The sequence below is a fragment of the Ovis canadensis genome, chromosome 3 (genome assembly GCF_042477335.2).
Source record: "Ovis canadensis isolate MfBH-ARS-UI-01 breed Bighorn chromosome 3, ARS-UI_OviCan_v2, whole genome shotgun sequence".
NCBI lineage: Eukaryota > Metazoa > Chordata > Mammalia > Artiodactyla > Bovidae > Ovis > Ovis canadensis.
In genome coordinates this window covers 197,189,526-197,211,770 of record NC_091247.1, presented here as the reverse complement: position 1 = coordinate 197,211,770, position 22,245 = coordinate 197,189,526, and the positions used below count along the sequence as shown (strand labels likewise).

Below are 22,245 nucleotides of genomic sequence, written 5' to 3'. Positions count from 1 at the left end.
AAAAAATGTTGCAGCTACTGAAAACCTTTTGGGTTCAGAGGTGCAGAAAGTGAGTCTAACATGTAGGGCTATTTCTGCCCATCTGGTGGCCTCCACTGTGGAAAATCTCTTCCCTTGTACAGTGTCAAGTTCTCTTCACTAAACGGTCTAAAATAAAATAATATGACTAAGATATTCACTTCAGTTAATACACAGCTGTTAAAAGATAATGTGAACGCATTCAAACCAATCTATCTTCAATGCTTAGCTGAGCTAAGAAAATGAGACCCGGGACTTCCCTGGTGGCCCAGTGGCTAAGACTCTGCACTTGCAATGCAGAGGGTCCAGATCTGATCCCTGATCAGCAAACTATACTGCCCACCCCCTGCCATAACCAAGAGTTTTTATGTGGCAACTAAAGATCCCGTACCCTGCAGGCAAGATCAAAGATCCTATGTGCTGAAGCAGCCAAATAAATAAAAATTTAAAAATAAAGAAATAATTTAAAAAGGAAATAAGTTGTTCATTCAGCTGTAGAAAAGAAAAGGTGGCACCAACTGAGTAAAGAGTCTGGACCTGCACGGGAATGGCAGCTGTAGGGTATTAGGGACTTAAAAACTCTCAAGAGCAATAGCAAGGGATGGGAGTAGATGTAGAAAGAGCAGGATGGGCGGTGGAGACACAACAAAAAAGAGCTTATATTTTGAAATTCTATTTATGGAACCTGTTGTGTCCTCTCAGACCAGACCCCTTCTTTAGTGGTTCTAAGGACCCAATTCCCAGCTTCCATGTGCTCTGTTTCTCCTGTTTAGCTCCTGCAACTTTCTTCTGAGGATTCCCCTTAGACTACTAGGGACCGTTGTATTGAGGAGCAGGGAGCTGAAAGTGCCTGGAAATGCAGGTCTTACCCTCTGTCGGCTTATAATCCATGACTGTCTGGTAGGGCAGAGTGACATCCAACTCCTTTGCCTTGAGCAGGTTAAAACTCTAAGGTATAATTTATAACCCAAGTGCCCCACAAGGCTAGTTCAGGACTTCTCTTGAAATCACACCCTCTCTGAAATCATACTTCTGAAATCAAGCCTTCCCTGTCGTTTTTCTTCCACTCTCTTACTGGTTTCTCCTGGGAGCACTTCTTTAATAAATAACTTGCACTTGAATCCTTGTCTCAGGATCTGCTTCTGGCGAGCTGTACTAATATACACCTCAGAGGCAGGGCACATCACTATTTCTTCTTCCCCTGCTTTACCCCCTGCCTTTTCTTCCCTCCTGCATTCATTCCTCCCTGACATCATCCCAGAACTTACACTAGATCATATTCTCAGTGTTTACCTGTTGTGTATATGAAATCACTGGTGCCCAGCATAATTCTAGTAGAACTTAGTACTTACTAAAATCTATGCAACCAAATCATATTTCATATATTTCACTGCAAGAACAATCTTTTCCATACATCACAAAATGGTACAAATGGAATGTGGCCATAAGATTAAACATTTTAATTGTGTCTTCTTTGACTCAGCATTCATAATCTCGGAAATTTTTCATAATGATAAATTACACAATTTCGTAATGACAGGTAAAAGTAGGGAGTTCTTTGCAATTTTTCTTTCATATTCTTTTTGTTAAAAACTTTATATTTTGTATTGGGGTATAGCTGATTAACGAAGTTGTGACAGTTTCAGGTTAACATGAAGAACAATTTTTATATTTATTTTTCTTGGATAAGTTAATAATAATAAATTAATAAGTTCTAAGGCTGATTCTTGAAAGAACAGCATCAGTTGTACACAACAAAAGAAATAGAGCATTCTGAAAGCATCACCATATTCTGTCCATGGACTTAAATTTCTATCAATGAATAGTTCATTAAGAAGGTAAACTTTGTGGGTATGTATGTTTTTATAAGTAATAGTGTTTGAGCCCATGAGATGAAAGATATATGTGGTATGAAAACAGTATTAAGTTCTCTGAAGTGTCCCTAGTTTCTTTGATTAGTCTAAAGACATTTTACTTCCCTTCATATTTCCAATTTTTCATCTCCAGTGTTCTCCTTCCATTTTCATTGTGTTTCATTTCATTTCATTTCATTTCACTGAGTTTCATTTCAGCTTCATTAGCTATTTGACCACTATTTTTTGTTTCATTAGCATTTCTATGGTATCTTGGCATTCTTACACATAGTTAAGCATTTTTTGACTTCTTAAAATGTATAAGTTTTTGATTAAGTAAATATAAATGTCAGTATTTAAGTAAAAATAAGTATTTGACTTATATTTATATAAGTAAATATAAGTATTTGATTAAGTAAATATAAATTTTTCAACTCCAGTGTTCTCTTTCCATTTTCATTATCTTTCATTTCATTGTATTTCACTGAGTTTCATTTCAGCTTCATCAGCTATTTGATCACTATTTTTGTTTAATTAGCATTTCTCTGGTATTCTGGCATTCTTACTCATAGTTAAGCATATTTTAATGTCTTAAAATGTATAAGTATTCGATTAAATAAATATAAATTCAAAACAAAAATCTTCATTGAACTAAATTAACGCTTGGAATTGCACACAATTATCGTAACACATTTAAATACTGCTGTACTAAGTTCAAAATAGGTGAAATATATTTAACATTACACTCTGTAGAAATTATAAGCTTAATTAGAACAATAATTAAACAAATGCAGAAAAACAAATGTAACTCATAATTAAAAGTTTCTTCTCACCTTTCAATGTCAACAGGTATAACTTAGTAGGTATATTTTTTTAATTTAATTTCATTTAATCTTCAGTGACCCATTTGCTCACTGGTTGACTAAAACTTTTAAGGCAATAAATCTGTATGCTTAAACTAGATATCTAGATGAAATTAGGTAGGCAGATTGCAGATCCAGCTCTTAACAGTAATCCTATCGGCAATCTACTCTCAATTTCAACAACTGATTTGCAAGTGAACTCTTGTTGGAGGACCTGTCTGGACAGAAAGCTAACAAATATGCTTTCATATAATGTAGATGAAAAAAATTAGTTAGCCAAGTCATTCCTCTTGAATCCATCAGTTACATTAAGTGAAGTACCAATATTTATTTATCGAAACATATGTAAGGGATTTCCCTGGGGGCCAGTGGTTAAAACTCCATCTCCCCAACGCAGAGGGCAAGGGTTCAATGCCTGGTCAAGGAACTAAGATTCCACTTGCCATACAATGTGGTTAAAAATAAAATAAAAGATAAAAACAAAACTTTAAACAACAGCAAAAAACAAACAAACAAAACTCTATTTACTCAAGTGCAAATAGAGTAATAATATGGTAATTACATGAGTTCCAGTAGTCATCACAGAGAAGGCAATGGCACCCCACTCCAGTACTCTTGCCTGGAAAATCCCATGGATGGAGGAGCCTGGTAGGCTGCAGTCCATGGGGTCGCTAAGAGTCAGACATGATTGAACGACTTCACTCTCACTTTTCAGTTTCATGCATTGGAGAAGGAAATGGCAACCCACTCCAGTGTTCTTGCCTGGAGAATCCCAGGGACAGGGGAGCCTGGTGGGCTGCCGTCTATGGGGTCGCACAGAGATGGACATGACTGAAGCAACTTAGCAGCAGCAGCAGCAGCAGTAATCATCAAGCAAGTTCCACTTCTTAATAATCTTTTTTTTTTCACTTCTTACTAATCTTTTATACTTAGTATGTGCTCTATATAACAATTCCAAATGTTCCACAATAAAATGATATATGTAATTTGTTTTCATACTAATTACTAACTGAAGATACCTTACTTATTTTACTTTTGTTCCTTTCCTAAGGAGAATTTTTAAGACTTGGTTAAAGAAGAACTAGTTATTAAAGCAAAGGCAGTTTTACCTAGGTCAGATTTTTTCAAACCAAAACCCAACACATTTAGACAACCAAAACTTTTCAAATAATTTTATAATATTAATTAGCATGTAGGTCACATTAACACTTCCATAAAAGAAGTAGTAGAAAAGGCAGCATATCATGTCACTGTTTTATACCACAAAAGCTAACAGGATAAAAATATTTATTCAATGAAATAAAAATCCTTAACTCTTTTGGAATCAACAAAGCATTAGTTCTACATTTTAAAATTTCAGAATTTCATTCAATACAGGGAAGTAGTTTACAGAATAAATCAAACCAAATTATCATTGTCCAAGATGCTACAGGAATAATTCACACTTAGAACGAATATGTACTTAGAAAAAATATTGATTCTATAGAAAATCATTGATACATATTTGTAACTTTCTTAGTGGGTCAAATCACATTATCTTTATGTCATTAAACATAGCTTTAAGGTATGAACAACAATTTAATGAGACTGTTTCTTAAACATATTTGAAATGAATTTTTCCCCTTTGAAGTAGTCTCTTTGGAAGCAACAAACTTATTTCAGTAATTCCATTGCTTTGTTTTTGGAACTGTCATTCAGAAACTGCAACATACTTTGAGATACATCTCAATAAGCAAAACTCCTCTGATGGCATATGTGGTTTCAGAGACACAAAAGTCATCTCAAGCCTGTTTTTGGTCTCCTGAATTGGGTGAGAACACTTGGCAAAACATCTTGTTAAAGTATTGCGATGTTCCTATAAAATAGTGAGGCATAGTGGGTGTTTTATCACATAACTTCAAAATTATTATGAATTTAAAGTAAGATAATATTTTCAAAATTAAACAGTAGCAATCATAGACCAAAATAATCTTGAAAAATGACATTCATTTGAAGGGATATAATGCAATGCGGTATGAAATCATTCTTGGGTATATCATATATATAGGACTTTGTTAAAACCATTGTTTATATTTATTATAACTTTTTCCCTGACTTCTGGACAGATCTTTACTTCATTCACTCATCCATCCATCTAACCCACTCCCCCTCTCTCTGTCCAATCATCCCCTTAACCATTCATTCATTCATTAAACAACAGTTGGTGAGTTATTACAATGTACCAAACTAAATCCAAAGCCACAAGATGAGTAAGATAGAGTCCCTGCTTCTCTATTATGTTCTTGGGTTTTCCCTATAAACATTACAAATCAATTATCTTTTTCCTAAATAGAAAATTGCTCAAAGTAATTTGAATCTTAAGGAAAACATTTATTTTGTTACAAAGAGTATTCTAAGAGAAAATACTCTGTGAATTTACTGACTTTGAGATTCTTGTTTTCCATGTTACTGCCAACAACTAGAGTAACCTGTCACTTGGTTTTGAAACTCAATAGATTTCACCCAATAAACTCAATATCCATAATTTAGGCATAATCACTCAGCATCTCATTAACAGCTCTTCATCATATTCCCATTCCCTAATCTTAATTTTAGAAGACAGCATATGATAATAAAACAAATTCATATTATCAATTATTTTAAGGAACAGATTCCAGGGAATATTCTGGGATCAGTATCATTCAAACTAACACTCAAAGCATTCAACACTCATATCCAAGTAATTGACAAGGTGAATAATTATGCAGAAACGTGATGCCAACAGACTGCAAAGATCTGCAATCCTTATGGATATAACATTATTCAGGATATTGTACTTGGAGAGAAAATTATATTCACACCAATATTTTCAACAACAAATCATTATAAATAAATTGTGTTTATAATATTTTTAGAATTTTTAGATTTTATAATAAACAATTTTAAACCAGGACATTTCTTTGGGCAAAAATTCTTATCCCAATAATTAACTTTTTCCCCAATAATTTTAGTTTTAATGTAAATAACCATACATCTAGAAAAGTACAAGCAAAATCTACTGATTATTGCCATATACATTGTTCTTTCAATCAAGAGACAAAATTAAACATCTTAGCACTTAGCTTTACATGCCATTATTTTTTTCTAACATGAAGTCGCTGAAATAATAAAAATGTCAAAGGTAATTCTGTTTATAAAATGGCTGGCAATTTTCAGTGTTTGAGAGTGAGTATATAAGAAACAATTTGCATATAGTTAGATATGTTCGATTTTATAACATTCGTGGAGCTTTCATGATATATCCCTGTATCAGGAGCATGGAGTCTTAACCACTTGACTGCCAGGAAAGTCCCAACAATGTTGAACCATTTAATATTTATAATCAGTGCAATGAAATGATCAAATTTATTTTATTAGAATGATCACTCCATTGGCAGTATAGAAGACTGACGTAGGAGAGGAGACTGGATGAAGGAAGATTAGTTAAAGACTACAAGGCGAATGATGAGAAAAAGTATAAAATATTATCATGGTTACATTGAAAGAGAGGGAGGAAAGAGTGCACACGAAACATGCAGGCATACATGTATGCGTGCTAGGTCATGTCCCACTCTCTGGGACCCCATGGATTGTAGCCTGCAAGGCTCTGCAGTCCATGGAATTCTCCAGGCAAGAATACTGGAGTGAGCTGCCATTTCTCACATGAGACACTTCTGACTAATATACACAGTTCAACCTCACTGAACTGTTTTCTTCTCTATATTTTTCTGACCCAAACTGAATTAACTAAACAGCACAACACTGAGAAGAATAGCTTAGTTAAAAAAAATTCTAGACAGTGAAGACATGATGTATTTTATAGAGAAGCTGTAAAAACTACTTTTCAGGAGAAGACTCATATATATAGCCTCAGGCACAAGCAATAACAACACACTCATAAAAATACATACTCCTCACCTACAGAGCTTTAAAGTTAACAAGGCATTTTCATATACATTCCTTAATGATCTCAACAGCTTTGTTGAAATAGACATCATCATTCCCACTTTGCAGTCAAGTAAACTAAAGCTCAGAGATGATAAGGTGGGCTCAGCTCCAGATATTCCCAAGACACCCTCCAATGGGTACCTTTTCTAGAAAGTCTTGAATCTTCTACTTATTAACCACACACTCTTGGCCAAGAAAATTACTTCCTGCTGAGCCTCAGTTGTTATGGTTAAGAAAAAAAATAATATTTTTTCACTAGAAAATAAAATAATTTTCCTAAAGTGGCTTTGGTACTGCTAGCACTCTTTTAAGTCCCACCCTGTATCAAGTATTTGAAGATAATTACTATTTCCTGGGCTTTTTAGGTGGTGCAATGGCAAGGAATTCACCTGCCAATGTAGGACAATCAAGAGATGTAGGTTCAATCCTTGGGTCAGAAAGATCTTCTGGAGAAGGAAGGGGCCACCCACTGCAGTATTCCTGCCTGGGAAATCCCATGGACAGAGGAGCCTGGCAGGCTACAGTCCATGTGGTCACAAAACAGTCAGACACGACTGAGCATGTATCTGCACGCGTGCGCACACACACACACACATACACACACACTATTTCAAGCAGAGGTATATTCTGAATATATCCATAGGATTTATTTCCTGAAGCAGAGACTATAAATATCAGAGCATGAGTGTCAGGGCCTGTAAGTTTACTATTAATGAATATTAGCTAAAGAGAACAAATATGAATAGTAGGCTAAAAACCAATTAAGTGTAGGAAAATAAAATGTGAGGAGATGAAAGCTTAAAGTAATTGCTATGCTCAACAGAATCAAATATTGCAAAGAGGAAAAGGAAGATGATTACTAACAGCATTTCATTGAATTTGACAATTCAAAATGCTATTGCTCATAATTATAAAAATTATCATCCAGAAACTTCCCAAAACAAAACAAACTAAACAAACAAACAAACAGAAAAATACAGTTTTTAGGATCCAGACAAAAGGGAAAGTTGCACTTTGCTCTTTGGAATATCATTTGGAGTAGTAGAGTATTAAGTAACAAAACCCACAAATGTGTATCATTCATTCCTAATAACTGCAAATTTAAGAACTTTACTCATTTACAAAAATCAGAATTCCACAAACTAAGGATACAAAAATATGGTTTTGAAAAAACTGTATGGTTCACATGAAAACAATGGAAATCATTGGTAAGGAAACTGCTGGACAATGTGAAAACACTTCTACCCTCAATAAAACTGTCATTAGTAAAAATTCAAAACTTGTTTTTTCAAAAAAACCATTGTTCAACAAAAACAGAAAGAAAAGGATAGTAGAGGAAACAGAAAAACCCTGAATCTAGGGATGATCACTTTAATTTTTGAGAGTAATTAAATTACTAAAAATCCTACTAGAGTTCAACAGCATTTGACATATGTTCTCCAGGATGCTTTTATCATAATAAGCGCAATAGACCAGACCCTCTTTAGCAAAGAGACCAGGTACTTAATAATCTCTAGCCCAATAATGTATAAAGGTTGAGGATGTTTCTAGATTAACTGGCTAGTACCTATGATTTATGCACACTCATCTCAATGTAGACAAAATCATCTTCATGAAAGAACAAACACAACGGTTCCTAAATACATTTGATATAATGAGAAGACAGAGTTCAACTGTTAAGGACTTTTGCCCATAACTATTCACATCTAATTTCTCAATTGTTGTTCTTTAGCTGCTATGTCATGTCCGATTCTTTGCAATCCCACCAACTGCAGCTGGCCAGGCTCCTCTGTCCATGGAATTCTCCAGGCAAGAATACTGGAGTGGGTCGCCATTTCCTTCTCCAAGGATCTTCCCAAGCCTGGGATCGAATACCCGCCTCCTGCATTAGCAGGTGGATTCTTTACTGCTTAGCCATCAAGGAAGCCCAATATGGATATATTAATGTAAATGGCATATATCAGACAATATCACAAAGTGGAATTATAAAAACAGTAATGAGAAATAGGAATGAAGACAGTGTTGAGCAGTTTTCTCAGAAAACTACAAATCACCATACCCTGCATTTCTGAATAGGGAAAAACGGAGAAGGCAATGGCACCCCACTCCAGTACTCTTGCCTGGAAAATCCCATGGATGGAGGAGCCTGGTGGGCTGCAGTCCATGGGGTCACGAAGAGTCGGACATGACTGAGCGACTTCACTTTCACTTTTCACTTTCATGCATTGGAGAAGGAAATAGCAACCTGCTCCAGTGTTCTTGCCTGGAGAATCCCAGGAACAGGGGAGCCTGATGGGCTGCCATCTATGGGGTCGCACAGAGTCAGACACGACTGAAGTGACTTAGCAGCATTAGATTAGAATTCCAACAGGGCAGCCAAATTGCCCTTTATCTTGTAAAATAAACTCTCTGGCTAACTAGGTTTATGTAAAGGACACATCTTGTTTTGGAAAGGAATCCTTTCTGTTTATCACTTTTTCTCTCAAGGTTTATGGGTTACCTATTTTGTCCTGCCAGATCTTTAGCAACAAAGGTACTTGGAGACACATTTTCAACAGGTCTCTTTCAGCTTAAAAGAGATAGGAAGTCACCGCCTGGTGGGTCATCCACTTCTGACAGAGAGAGGTGACCCAGATGATGGGCACTGATGCCCTCAGCCTTCTTCACTTCAGGAGGATTTGACTGGCCTTTTTTTTTGGTTTGTTTCCAATGTAGGTAAATGAGCTCTGCAAATATTAACCAGTGTCAGGCATGCTGTGAACTTCCTCCTAATGAGGCCCTAAGGATGTGAGCTGGAGGAACTACTTCAGCTAGTCTATAGGTGATACCGAACAGTCAGACTTTTAATTTCACTTAAATGCAAACCAGAGAAGGGTAGCCCTGGAAAGCTTTTTAAATATGAAGAAATAAGCTCAAATCATAGAATCATCTAGTTAATGACACAATAGAGCTTTCATAAATGACCTAAAGCAAATGATTAAGAACATTCCAAACTAACCACACAGCAGTAAGAAGGTCTGTTATTCTGAATTGCCCCTTTGCGGACACGTCTGCATTTGTCTTCGCAAACAGTAGGCCTTCTGATCCAGGTTCCGGGAGACAGCCTTATGATCGTGGTGCCAAAGCTACTTGCAGATATTGCATTAGAGAAGATCAAACTTCAGCAACACTCTTTTGTCTACCCTTCAAACTCCCATATCTGGGCCTTCTCTTAAATTAACTACCTTTTCCTATATTTATTCTATGCTTTATTATACAATCTCCGCCTTATAGATTTCAGGCTGGCATTATCTGGTTTGAGTTATAAGCACCTAGAATACAAGGATTCTGTTAGTCTAAACAACTCGAAAGAGTGTGAATGCCACATGAGCCTTCAAAATATTTTCAGATAATGATGACGAGTCCCTCTAAAATGTTAGTGGGATGAAAAGGTGGAAAAAATATCTTTTCTTTAACTTCTTTTTCAGCAAAATGCTTTCTTTTACATGTCCCCGAACTCCCTGATGTTCAAGATGGTTTTAGAAAAGGCAGAGGAACCAGAGATCAAATTGCCAACATCCTCTGGATCATGGAAAAAGCAAGAGAGTTCCAGAAAAACATCTACTTCTGCTTTATTGACTATGCCAAAGCCTTTGACTGTGTGGATCACAATAAACTGTGGAATATTCTGAACACCTGACCTGCCTCTTGAGAAACCTATATGCAGGTCAGGAAGTAACAGTTAGAACTGGACATGGAGCAACAGACTGGTTCCAAATAGGAAAAGGAGTACGTCAAGGCTGTATATTGTCACCCTGCTTATTTAACTTATATGCAGAGTACATCATGAGAAATGGTGGGCTGGAGGAAGTACAACCTGGAATCAAGATTGCCAGGAGAAAAATCAGTAACCTCAGATATGCAGATGACACCACCCTTATGGCAGAAATTAAAGAAGAACTAGAAAAGCTTTTTGGTGAAAGTGAAAGTGGAGAGTGAAAAAGTTGGCTTAAAGCTCAACATTCAGAAAATGAAGATCATGGCTTCTGGTCCCATCACTTCATGGGAAATATATGGGGAAACAGTGGAAACAGTGTCAGACTTTATTTTGGGGGGCTCCAAAATCACTGCAGATGATAATTGCAGCGATGAAATTAAAAGACGCTTACTCCTTGGAAGAAAAGTTATGACCAACCTAGATAGCACATTCAAAAGCGGAGACATTACTTTGCCAACTAAGATCTGTCTAGTCAAGGCTATGGTTTTTCCTGTGGTCATGTATGGATGTGAAAGTTGGGGGCAGGAGGGGAAGGGGACGACACAAGATGAGATGGCTGGATGGCATCACTGACTCGATGGACATGAATCTGAGTGAACTCCGGGAGTTGGTGATGGACAGGGAGGCCTGGTGTGCTGCGATTCATGGGGTCGCAAAGAGTTGGACACAACTGAGCGACTGAACTGAACTGAACTGATTTGAAATATATATATATACTTGTATGTACGTATATCTTTCATCTATCATCTCTCTCTCCCTTTCTCCCTCTCTCTCTTCTCTCTCTCCCTTTCTCCCTCCTCACATGTTTCAAATCATTCATCACAATAAGATTATTCCAATCAAAGAGAAATAATATACTGGAAATTAAACTGTATAGTATACATTGCAGATTATTTGAGTGGTTTATTATAAAAATAAACATGTATCTTTGCCCATGGACTTCCCTGGTGGCTCAGATGGCAAAGCGTCTGTCTACAACGCGGGAGACCCGGGTTCGATCCCTGGGTCAGAAAGATCCCCTGGAGAAGGAAATGGCAACCCACTCCAGTACTCTTGCCTGGAAAATCCCTTGGACGGAGGAGCCTGGTAGGCTGCAGTCCATGGGGTTGCTACGAGTCAGACACGACTGAGCGACTTCACTTTTCACATCTTTGCCCACGGGTCAACAATCCTTGTCTACATATGGTTTCTGAGAAGGACCTCTATGAGGAAATATTCCATAAGTTTGTACCTTTCCCTCCGTTTTCTTCAGTGAGTCCCCTGGCACACAATAACACCGTATTCTGTGATATAGAATGCACCAGCTGTTATGAGATAGAAGTAATACCCATCAGTAGCAATTGTGATTATGCTTTATTGTTCACATATACACACTTCAGTGTGTCTAAACTTAAAACTTTCTTCCTTAAATTACTGTCAAAATTAAACATTACAATAATATGTGCTTTTCTTTTTAACTAAGAAAGCTCCAGTACACATATATATTTATACTTAACTTCTCACGCCTATGCATGTAATATTCAGTTTCGAAACCAAAATGATCATTAACTTATTTATCAAAAAGAAATATAGTGATGCTGTCTGTTTATTAAACTGCATGCCCTATGTCAAATGTGTTAAAGTGTAAATTGTAAATTAGATTCACAAGTCCCAGTTGCTAATTATTCTGGATGTCCATGAATGGAAACAAGTAGTTAATTCACAATAAATCACTAGTAATGTGCTAACTAGCAAGCCACTAGTTCTGTGTATCTGTAAGTATTTACAGCAAGAAAGTGAAAACCAGGGGAATAGATGGGAAAATATTTAAAGGTTACTTTTCACCTGCTTCCTGAATGCTTCCTACCTCAAAATGTTACTTCTCTTTTCCCCTACTTTTCTATTTTAAATTAGAAAAATTATTAGTAAAAGATAGTTAAACTTGCCATTTTGTTCATTTCCCTTCAAAAAAAGAATTGCATTTTGTGACATAATTTTAGTGTTAATAATGAAATGCACATAAGAAGATATTTTTGCAAATCATTTTTTTAATCCAGTGTATAAGCAGTACAGATTATTTTTTTTAAATAGACCATCTTTTTAGTATAGAGGAAATTGAATATAATTCCAGATAACTTGTAAATATCCTTTTCTTTCATCATTTATTTACAAAGAGAACACAAACATAATGACTTTTAAACCTTTCAAGTGCTATTTCAAAGACCTTTTGAGTACATTCAGCTAATATTTGCATTACTTCCGCAATGTAAAATAATATGTACTATAATATGTTATACTAACACATGTTCCCATTACTGTAAGATTGTCATTAAATTGTGTTTACTCCAGTGTTTGGCAACCTTACGTTGCCTACAAACATCTTCCAAACACACCTATTAATTTAGAGAACTCTTGGCCTGTGGAACAAGTTGGAAGAGATGAGTTTAACTCAGTGGTCACTGTTGGACTGATAAAAGCTTTAGAAGCAGTACTGTGATTCCAGCATGGCCCCTGGACTTGTCCTGGGAATATGATGTGGACTTCTTCCTCTCACTGTTTTGCTGACCCTGTACCATACTGTGGGATTTTTAGTTAAGGATATATTCCAAAGGAAAATAATTTGTTATGTCTCAAAATGCTGAATTCTAAATGGATCTGGAGAAGTTACACATTTTCTCTATTTTACTAAAAAAGCATGTATGCAGTCACATTCAATGCTTTGCGACCCCACAGACTATAGCCTGCCAGGCTCCCCTATTCACGGGATTTTCCCGGCAAGAATACTGGAGTTGGTTGCCATTTCTTCCCCAGGGGATCTTCCCAACCCAGGGATCAAACCAGTGTCTCCTGCATTTAGAGGCAGATTCTCTACCACTTACCCACCTGGGAGGCCTATAGTAAAAATAGCAATTTGTTATTCTAAATAACATTTATTTTGTTTCTTATCATCTCCAGCTACTGAGATCTTTATTAAACAAACACAATACAAAGCTTACTGTATATCAGGCATTATTTTCTTAGTGCCTTACAAATACAAATTCACTTAAGCCACTAAAAGACTCTATAGGGAAAGCACTCTATCCCTACTATGCAAATAAGCAAACTGAGGCTCAGAGGGATAAAGTGAATCAGTGGAGCCAGGATTGAAAACCAGGCAGTCTCTGGCTCCTCTGCGTCCTCACCTGCCAAAAGCCTTTCAGGCAAAGCACTGGACTGCTATCTTTTCGAAAAAAAAAAAAAATGATATTGCTTTTACTGGCATCATCCCTTGTCTGTTTTTTGGTATCGTTATTGGTTTCAAATAGGAAAAGAGTACGTCAAGGCTGTATATTGTCACCGTGCTTATTTAACATACATGCAGAGTATATCATGAGAAACGCTGGGCTGGAGGAAGCACAACGTGGAATCAAGATTGCTGGGAGAAATATCAATAACCTCAGATATGTAGATGACACCACTCTTATGGCAGAAATTAAAGAAGAACTAAAGAGCCTCTTGATGAAAGTGAAAGAGGAAAGTGAAAAAGCTGGCTTTAAAGGTCAACATCCAGAAAACTAAGATCATGGCATCTGGGCCCATCATTTCATGGCAAATAGATGGGGAAACAGTGGAAACAGTCCCAAATTTTATTTTTGGGGGGCTCCCAGAATCATTGCAGATGGTGACTGCAGCCATGAAATTAAAAGACGCTTACTCCTTAGAAGAAAAGTTATGACCAACCTAGACAGCATATTAAATAGCAGAGACATTACTTTGCCAACAAAGGTCCATCTAGTCAAGGCTATGGTTCTTACAGTGGTCATGCATGGATGTGAGAGTTGGACTATAAAGAAAGCTGAGCACAGAAGAATTGATGCTTTTGAACTGTGGTGTCAGAGAAGGCTCTTGAGAGTCCCTTGGACTACAAGGAGATCCAGCCAGTCCATTCTAAAGGAGATCAGTCCTGGGTGTTCATTGGAAGGACTGATGTTGAAGCTGAAATTCCAATACTTCGGTCACCTGATGTGAAGAGCTGACTCATTGGAAAAGACCCTGATGCTGGGAAAGATTGAGGACAGGAGGAGAAAGGGATGACAGAGGATGAGATGGTTGGATGGCATCACCGACTCAACGGACTTGGAGTTGGGTGGACTCTTGGAGTTGGTGATGGACAGGGAGGCCTGGGGTGCTGCATTTCACAGGTTCACAAAGAGTCAGACACGACTGAGTGACTGAAATGAACTGAACTATGTAGTATTTAAAAGATACATTATATAACTTTTTTAGATTCTGGTTGTTGGCTTGTTTTTTAAATTGGTACAATATTGTGTTGGTTTCTGCCATGCAATAATTCAAATCAGCTATAATTATCCAAACATACCCTCCCACCCAAGCCTCTGGCCTCTCCCCATATCCATCCCTTCAGGTCATCACAGAGCACCAGAAGTTGCTACACAGCAACTTCTCATCAGCTATCCATCTTGTACCTGGTGGTGTGTGTATATATAGATGTATTATATTGTTATACATATATAAATATGTATTATTTAAAATATATTTCAACTTGCATATATACTCATATATTTTATATATTATAGATCTATGCTGTATATATTATTTATATATTTTATTATACATTATAGATTATATTTTATGTATAAATCTATGTCTAGATACATGTAAGACACTGAACTGACAAGAGTAATTGAATCTAAACTTTTAGAATTTAAAACTGTCCCTCCATGCTGAGACTTTAGATTGACTCAGAAGTATACTAACCTAATCACTGCTACACTTTATTTTCTATTGTAGAGATTTAAAACAAAGCTAGGTTTTATTACGCTATTTTCCTACAAAAAAATGTGTTGCTGCCATTTACAAACCATTCGGTACTATTCTTATCATAGAGGTTTATTTGCTTTTTTTAAATACACTGCATTGTTTTACTTTTTAAAAAATTCAATAAAAATAATTGCAAGGAAGTGGGGGAAAAGATCAATGACCTGTAATTTATATTTCAATAGAGATGCTAAAATAAGCAGCTTTTATTTTTGATTTATTTTAGAGGATGGTTTTTAAAGCATTTTTTGACAGCTACTACAACCCTATACTAAAGCTGAAACTGCTTGGAAAAAATCTCACTCTCCCAAAATACCAATAAAATGAGCAAGAAAAATTAACTTCACAGCAGGCCACTTTAATGAGCACAGAAGCAAATCGGACAAGGCAGATAATATGATGCCTTTTGGAATATAATAGAGAATAGAATTAGCAAGTATAAAAGAAGTCCTATCACTGTGTAACTCAAACTCCTAGGGTGGGAGGAAAATCTTACATATCAATGAAAAGATGGGCAGGCGAGCATGCGTGTATTAATAGGGACTCATTCTTATGTGTATGTATGTAAATGTATCCATATATATTGTTCTATGCAGAGTCTAGTATGTATCACTGTTGTGAATATCAGAAAATAAACATTGTTACTATAACCTGAATTTCTGTGAAAAAGAGGATGTGCAGTTTTGAATGCAACATTTTCCATGTAGACACATAAACTACTTTCCAAACATAAAAGTGAACTTTAGAGGAGAATGAAATGATCCTTGTAATGAATGGTAACAACCGCATAAAAATGAAGGATCTTTCAAGATTATAAAGTTCTTCTCAAGTAAATAAAAGTCATTTATTTATTTTTGTCTGTTCCACGTGGCTTGCGGGATCTTAGTTCCCTGACTATGGACTGAAGCCAGGCCCTCACCACTGAATCACCAGGGGATTCCCTAAAAGCCCTTTTCAGTATGACATGAGCTTCCCAATGTTTGCTACAGTCTTGCTTTAAAAATAAGGTACCGACACAAACTGCATTATTTAAAAATGTATACACCTAAAAGATACATCTTATAGAAAATTATATGGGCATCTAGGTTGCTTCCATGTCCTAGCTATTGTAAACAGCGCTTTGATAAACATTGGGGTACATGTGTCCTAGATGTCCATCGGCACACGAATGGATAAGAAAGTTGTGGTACATATACACAATGGAATATTACTCAGCTATTAAAAAGAATGCATTTGAATCAGTTTTAATGAGGTGGATAAAACTGGAGCTTATTATGCAGAATTAAGTAAGTCAGAAAAAAAAACCACCAATATAGTATATTAATGCATATATATGGAATTTAGAAAGATGGTAATGATGACCCTATATGCAATATAGCAAAAGAGACACAGATGTAAAGAACAGATTTTTGGATCCTGTGGGAGAAGGCAAGGGTGGGATGATTTGAGAGAATAGCATCGAAACATGTGTATTACCATATGTGAAATAGATTGCCAATTCAGGTTTGATGCATGAGACAGGGCGCTCAGGGCTGGTGCACTGGGATGACCCTGAGGGATACGATGGGGAGGGAGGTGGGAGGGGGGTTTAGGATGGGGGACACATGTATACCCCTGGCTGATTCATGTCAATGTATGGCAAAAACCACCACAATATTGTAAAGTAATTAGCCTCCAATTAAAATAAATTAATTAATTTATAAGAAAAAAAAAGAAGAAAATTCTATGGGATTTGTTTAAGTCTCCAAAAAAATTCACTTCAAATACTTATTGTCAGAAACCATCATCAACTCTGAGGCAGACCATAAAGACTCTGGGTTATTATTATTATTATTATTTTTTTGGCTTTAAAAATTCAAGATTTTATACTAAATTCGTAGAGAAGGCAATGGCATCCCACTCCAGTACTCTTGCCTGGAAAGTCCCATGAGCAGAGGAGCCTGGTGGACTCATGCGGTTGCTAGGAGTCAGACACGACTGAGCGACTTCACTTTCACTTTTCACGTTTCTGCATTGGAGAAGGAAATGGCGACTCACTCCACTGTTCTTGCCTGCAGAATCCCAGGGACGGGGGAGCCTGGTGGGCTGCCGGCTATGGGGTCGCAGAGTCGGACATGACTGAAGCGACTTAGCAGCAGCAGCAGCATACTGAATTCTAACCCTACCTTGGTTCTTCAGCATTAGATTTTAACAAGTGATATTTTTTAGAAAAACCCTTTACACACAGTAGTGCTACGTGTGCATTGTCTTCACAGTGTTTCCAACTTGCCAGGCAATGCATGTGATGCTGATATAAGCAACATTCATCTGCCCATTCAGCACTTATTTTATACCTACTACATGTCTTCACCTAGGCTAAAGAGATGTCACTTTCCTGACAAAGGTCCACTTAGTCAAAGCTATGGTTTTTCCAGTAGTCATGTAAGGATGTGAGAGTTGGGCCATAAAGAAGGCTGAGCACTGAAGAATTGATGCTTTCAAACTGTGGTGCTGAGAAGACTCTTGAGAGTCCCATGGACTGCAAGGAGATCCAACCCGTCAATCCTAAAGGAAATCAACCATAAATACTCATTGGCAGGACTAAGGCTGAAGCTCCAAAATTTTCGCCACCTGATGTGAAGAGGCAACTCATTAGAAAATACCCTGATGCTGGGAAAGACTGAAGACAGGAGGAGACGGGAATGACAGAGGATGAGACGGTTGGATGGCATCACTGACTCAATGGACATGAGCTTGGGCAAACTCTGGGAGATAGTGAAGGACAGGGAAGACTGGCATGCTGCAGTCCATGAGTCGCAAAGACTCAGACATGACATAGCAACAGAATAACAAGAAAGCTAAAGAGAGAGAAGAAAAGAGAAATACTAAAAGTATATGACTCTGGAGTTAGACCTAGACTAGAGTGCCCAGTGTGATACTGTCTGATTATAGCTTGAGCAAATGATTTCCCTCAAGGACTTTGGGGGTCTTCTAGCCCTTCATCTATATAACTGTCACTATAGGTATAGAGTAAGTCATAGATCTTACTGACCTAAGCCATTCTCACCCCCAGAGCCCGCTGGCTACACAAATTCATATATATCCTGCTGTCTGGAGGACAAACAAAGCCCAACAGGTGTATATTTGCCTGAAGCACCAAGGGCATCCTGGGAGAAAATAAGAACAGAGGCTCATAAACTGAGTCCAAGGACAATGAGTTCATTTCAGAGGAGAGTGTCACATCTAAGTACAGTGGGTTATATGGCTTAAAATTGTTTTCTGACCCCACAATTTCTCTCACAGACTCATGTCAGAGTCCCAGCGAAAATAAAAGACAAATATGAAATAAAAGGGTTGTTTCACAAAATTCATGGGTAACACTAAAAACACAAGCCAGCTCTCCTTTGCCACCCCAGAAATAGCAGGCAGACCCAGTGCAAGGGAACTTGCAGCCTTTTGCAAGGAGATCATAGGGTGGAAGGTGGCATCTCTGCTGCAGTCAAAGAGGAGAAACAGGGCAAATGCCACACATAGCCAGGTGCCATATTTGGGAGCACGTGTGAGACACATTCTTGGGTAGGAAAAAGCCAGAAGAAAGGATGGGAGTTGATCTGCTTTCCCAGGTAGGGAAAATATTTTTTCTTTAACCTTCAGACATATATAGTGACAGGAGATGCAGTCTTAAAACTTGCTCTTGGGCCCTCTGTCATGTGCCATTTCTCTAAGCCCACAGAAAACCCCATCTCCCCACACGTACAGAAGTATTGAATATAACCAATACAATTTGAAAATCAATGGATATCTATACTACTTTAGAAAAAAAGATTTATACTATCTAGTTTGAGTTTAAACAAAATATCAGTATGAGTTTTTCATACATAAATTATCAAGCACATATGAATACATATGGCACAAAATACTCCTCCCAATTACCAAAAATAATGGAATTTGGCTTTCAATATTGAAGTTAATCTATTAGCCAAAGAGACGCTCTGCATTCACAGGACACAGCATATTGGGATATCACTAATGAGAAGGCTTTGCCAAGTCACTGCACCTTCTTGACTTCATCTACGACCTCTCATGCATTCATGTAGAATTTGGAGATAATCACTCCTCCCTTTTGGGCTTCGCAGGTGGCACTAGTGGTAAAGAATCCACCTGCTAATGCAGGAGACACAAGAGACGCAAATTTGATGCCTGGGTTGGGAAGATCCCCCTGACGTAGGGAATGGCAACCTACTCCAGTATCCATGCCTGGGAAATCCCATGGACAGAGAAGTCGGGCAGACTACAGTCCATGGGGTTGCAAAGAGTCAGACATGACTGAGCACATACACCCCTGTCCCTGAGCCACCAGAACAAAGAAATGTGGCCTGGCAAAGAGCTATTCCACTGAAGTATCCTTTTCAGCTCTTTTTGGTCTACTGGAATTTCAGAATACAGTGGGTATTAGTAAGTCTGGTTATGAAATTAGGGTGCCTTAGAAATAGGACAAAAGTGAATCACTTTATTCTCCATATATTTTACCTGTAAACCTTTTCCTCTGTCCCCAAAACATATTTTTGAGCAATTCCTAGCCCAAGTTTTAGGGTTTGTTTTTTTTTTAAGTCAGCCAATAGCTTCTAAGGCTACTTGACTGGTCTTTGCTCAGCATTTTTTGATGCAATGTAGTAGAACAAGTAAGACCCAAAACTTGCCTTCAAACAGTATCTCTGAGGACAGAACCATACAACACACCAACACTGCATGATTACTGGTAGACTGTATTAGAAGTTAGGACTTCTCAGGTGGCTCTGTGCTAAAGAGTCCACCTGCCAATGCAGAAGATGCAAGAGATGCAGGGGGTTCAAGCTCTGAGTTGGGAAGATCCGCTGGAGTAAGAAATATCAACCCACTCCAGTATGCTTGCCTGGAAAATCCCATGGGCAGAGGAGCCTGATGGAGTACAGTCCGTGGGGTTGCAAAGAGTCAGTCAGTCATGCATGCATGCAAGTATAAGGAGATATCCCTGTCAGGTTGTGACTAAGGTGGAAAGCTTCCATTTTTACAGAGAAAGAGGTATTTAAGGAGAGTCTCAAAGTTAGGGTTGGTATTTATGATGTCTACTAGAGAGAGAGAAGAGAATGTGGATAGATAGGGAAGAATATGAAAAGATGGCATTTTGAGGAATGACAATAATTCATATGGCTTGAAAACTACATGTGTGAGTGTATGCATGTACACACACGTGTGCAAGCAGGCTTGGAGGTTGGAGGAGGAACAAATTCTCGGCCCCAGACATGCCTTGTATCCTGTTCTAAGTTTGGATTTCATACATCCTGGAGAATCACAGAAGGATTCAAGCAGACTAGGATCATGGTAGCATTTCTTTTGAGAAAGCTTCTGTGTGGAATGGAGGAAGTGAAGGAGGGAAGCCAGTGAGGAGGGAAGTTGACAGAGACAGGCAGCAGGGTCTCTCTTGGCAGGAGAGAGAAAAACATCTGAGGGAAAAGCAGAGAGACCCAGGGAAATTACTGTCCCTGCTGTGAAGAGAATGCGAGATTTTAAATATCAGAAATTTCAATTCAAATATGTCAGAAAGACTCACACAGGTCCAACAAAGTACACTTCCTTTTGCTTTGAAAGGACAGTTTTCTCAAGTTGCAGGGAACAGGGCTCCTAAATCTTTTTTAATACACCCTCAAGAGGACTTTATTAAAAGCACCCTAGGAATCTTTTCATAAAAATTAGGTGCTTCCCTTTGAAGTCTTATTTTCTATTTTAATTTCCAAGGGCAGAAATTCCCAGAAACGAAATACAAGGTTCACTGGAATGAGAGGAAGGAAAAAATAAAACAGAGAAAGTGGAATTGGGAGGTCGAAGCCCCCAAAGGGCCTGGTTCCTGGTAGCCTCAGGCCTTTTCTCTTCCCTCACCTCATCCAATGGGATCAGACCCATCGCAACATCCCACTTCTCACACACATGTGGACACTTGAGTTTTGAGCCATAAATCTTGCAAAGGTCTGTCAACTGACAGCCTAATAACATGAAAGGAATATCTGCAAACAAGATGGCTTCGAGCCATTGCTCCTGACCCTGAACAAATCAGGGCCCAGTTCCCTTTGCAGTTTAGAGCTTCTCCTTTAATCACTTAAGTGGGCAGACTGACATGACACTTAAGAAATAAACCAAGAGGTCTCTGTGTTCCAGCTATCTGTGGGTCTCATTTACTCTTTCCCTAAAAAATTAAGTCCAGCTTGTCATATTTGGAGACTAAATCAATGCCTGAATGAGGGGCAGCTGATAAAATGGCCTTTTCTGCCCTGTGTTCATTATTTACAAGGAATGCAACCTTTTCCAGCTTTCTACCTGGTAATCATTGAGGAGTATTCGAATAACGACACACTGAGGTTAAGGGCTAAGGCAGTGGTTATCAATCTTGGTCGCACAGAAGAAAATCACCTGTGGAGTGTGGTGGTGGGGAGAGAGTTACTTTAATATTTTAACAGAGATGCTTAGGCTATACATCAAACCTAATAAATCCGAATCTCTGGGTGTGAGGTCCAGGCATTTTTATAAACATCCATTGTAAATTCTGATGTCCAGTCATATTTAAGAATAAGACTGTATCAGTTCCCTACCCCTAGTTTCTACCAGCTGTGGAAATGATGGATCCGTAAAGCAAAGTCTCACAAGGAAAGCAGGCAAAAATGCAGCTTTTAAAGAGCCACTAACACCTACAGAATCAGAATCTTGGGCAGTGGGACCCAGAAATCCAAGTTTTGACACAATTTTTAGATGACTTTTAGAATCACCCAACTTTAGAGGACCACTCAGAAAGAATTACAAACAGCCGCCCTTTTTTTTTTTCGTTTTGTTTCCCTATGTCAATTCTAGCAGATATGATCATCGCTTGGAGAGTTCCAAGGAGCCTGGGGGAAAATCACTGGGACCATGCCAAATTACTACTCCAGGTATTAGTGAGGAAAAAGAATAGGGGAAAAAACACAAAAAGAGAAAGAAATGTATA

At 37.9% G+C, this 22,245-nt stretch overlaps 1 protein-coding gene across 18 annotated transcripts in view; it reads right to left on the bottom strand.

The window, feature by feature from the left end:
- Positions 1–22,245, bottom strand: part of SOX5 (SRY-box transcription factor 5) — a 1,143,569-nt gene that overhangs the window by 685,328 nt on the left and 435,996 nt on the right. The window contains exon 6 of one of the 18 annotated variants that reach the window (XM_069581248.1): positions 11,689–11,761. The exons of the other annotated variants lie outside the window; for them this stretch is intronic. The gene's annotated coding sequence lies outside the window, so the exon portion shown is untranslated. The remainder of the gene's footprint in view (positions 1–11,688; positions 11,762–22,245) is intronic. 18 annotated transcript variants of the gene reach the window in all.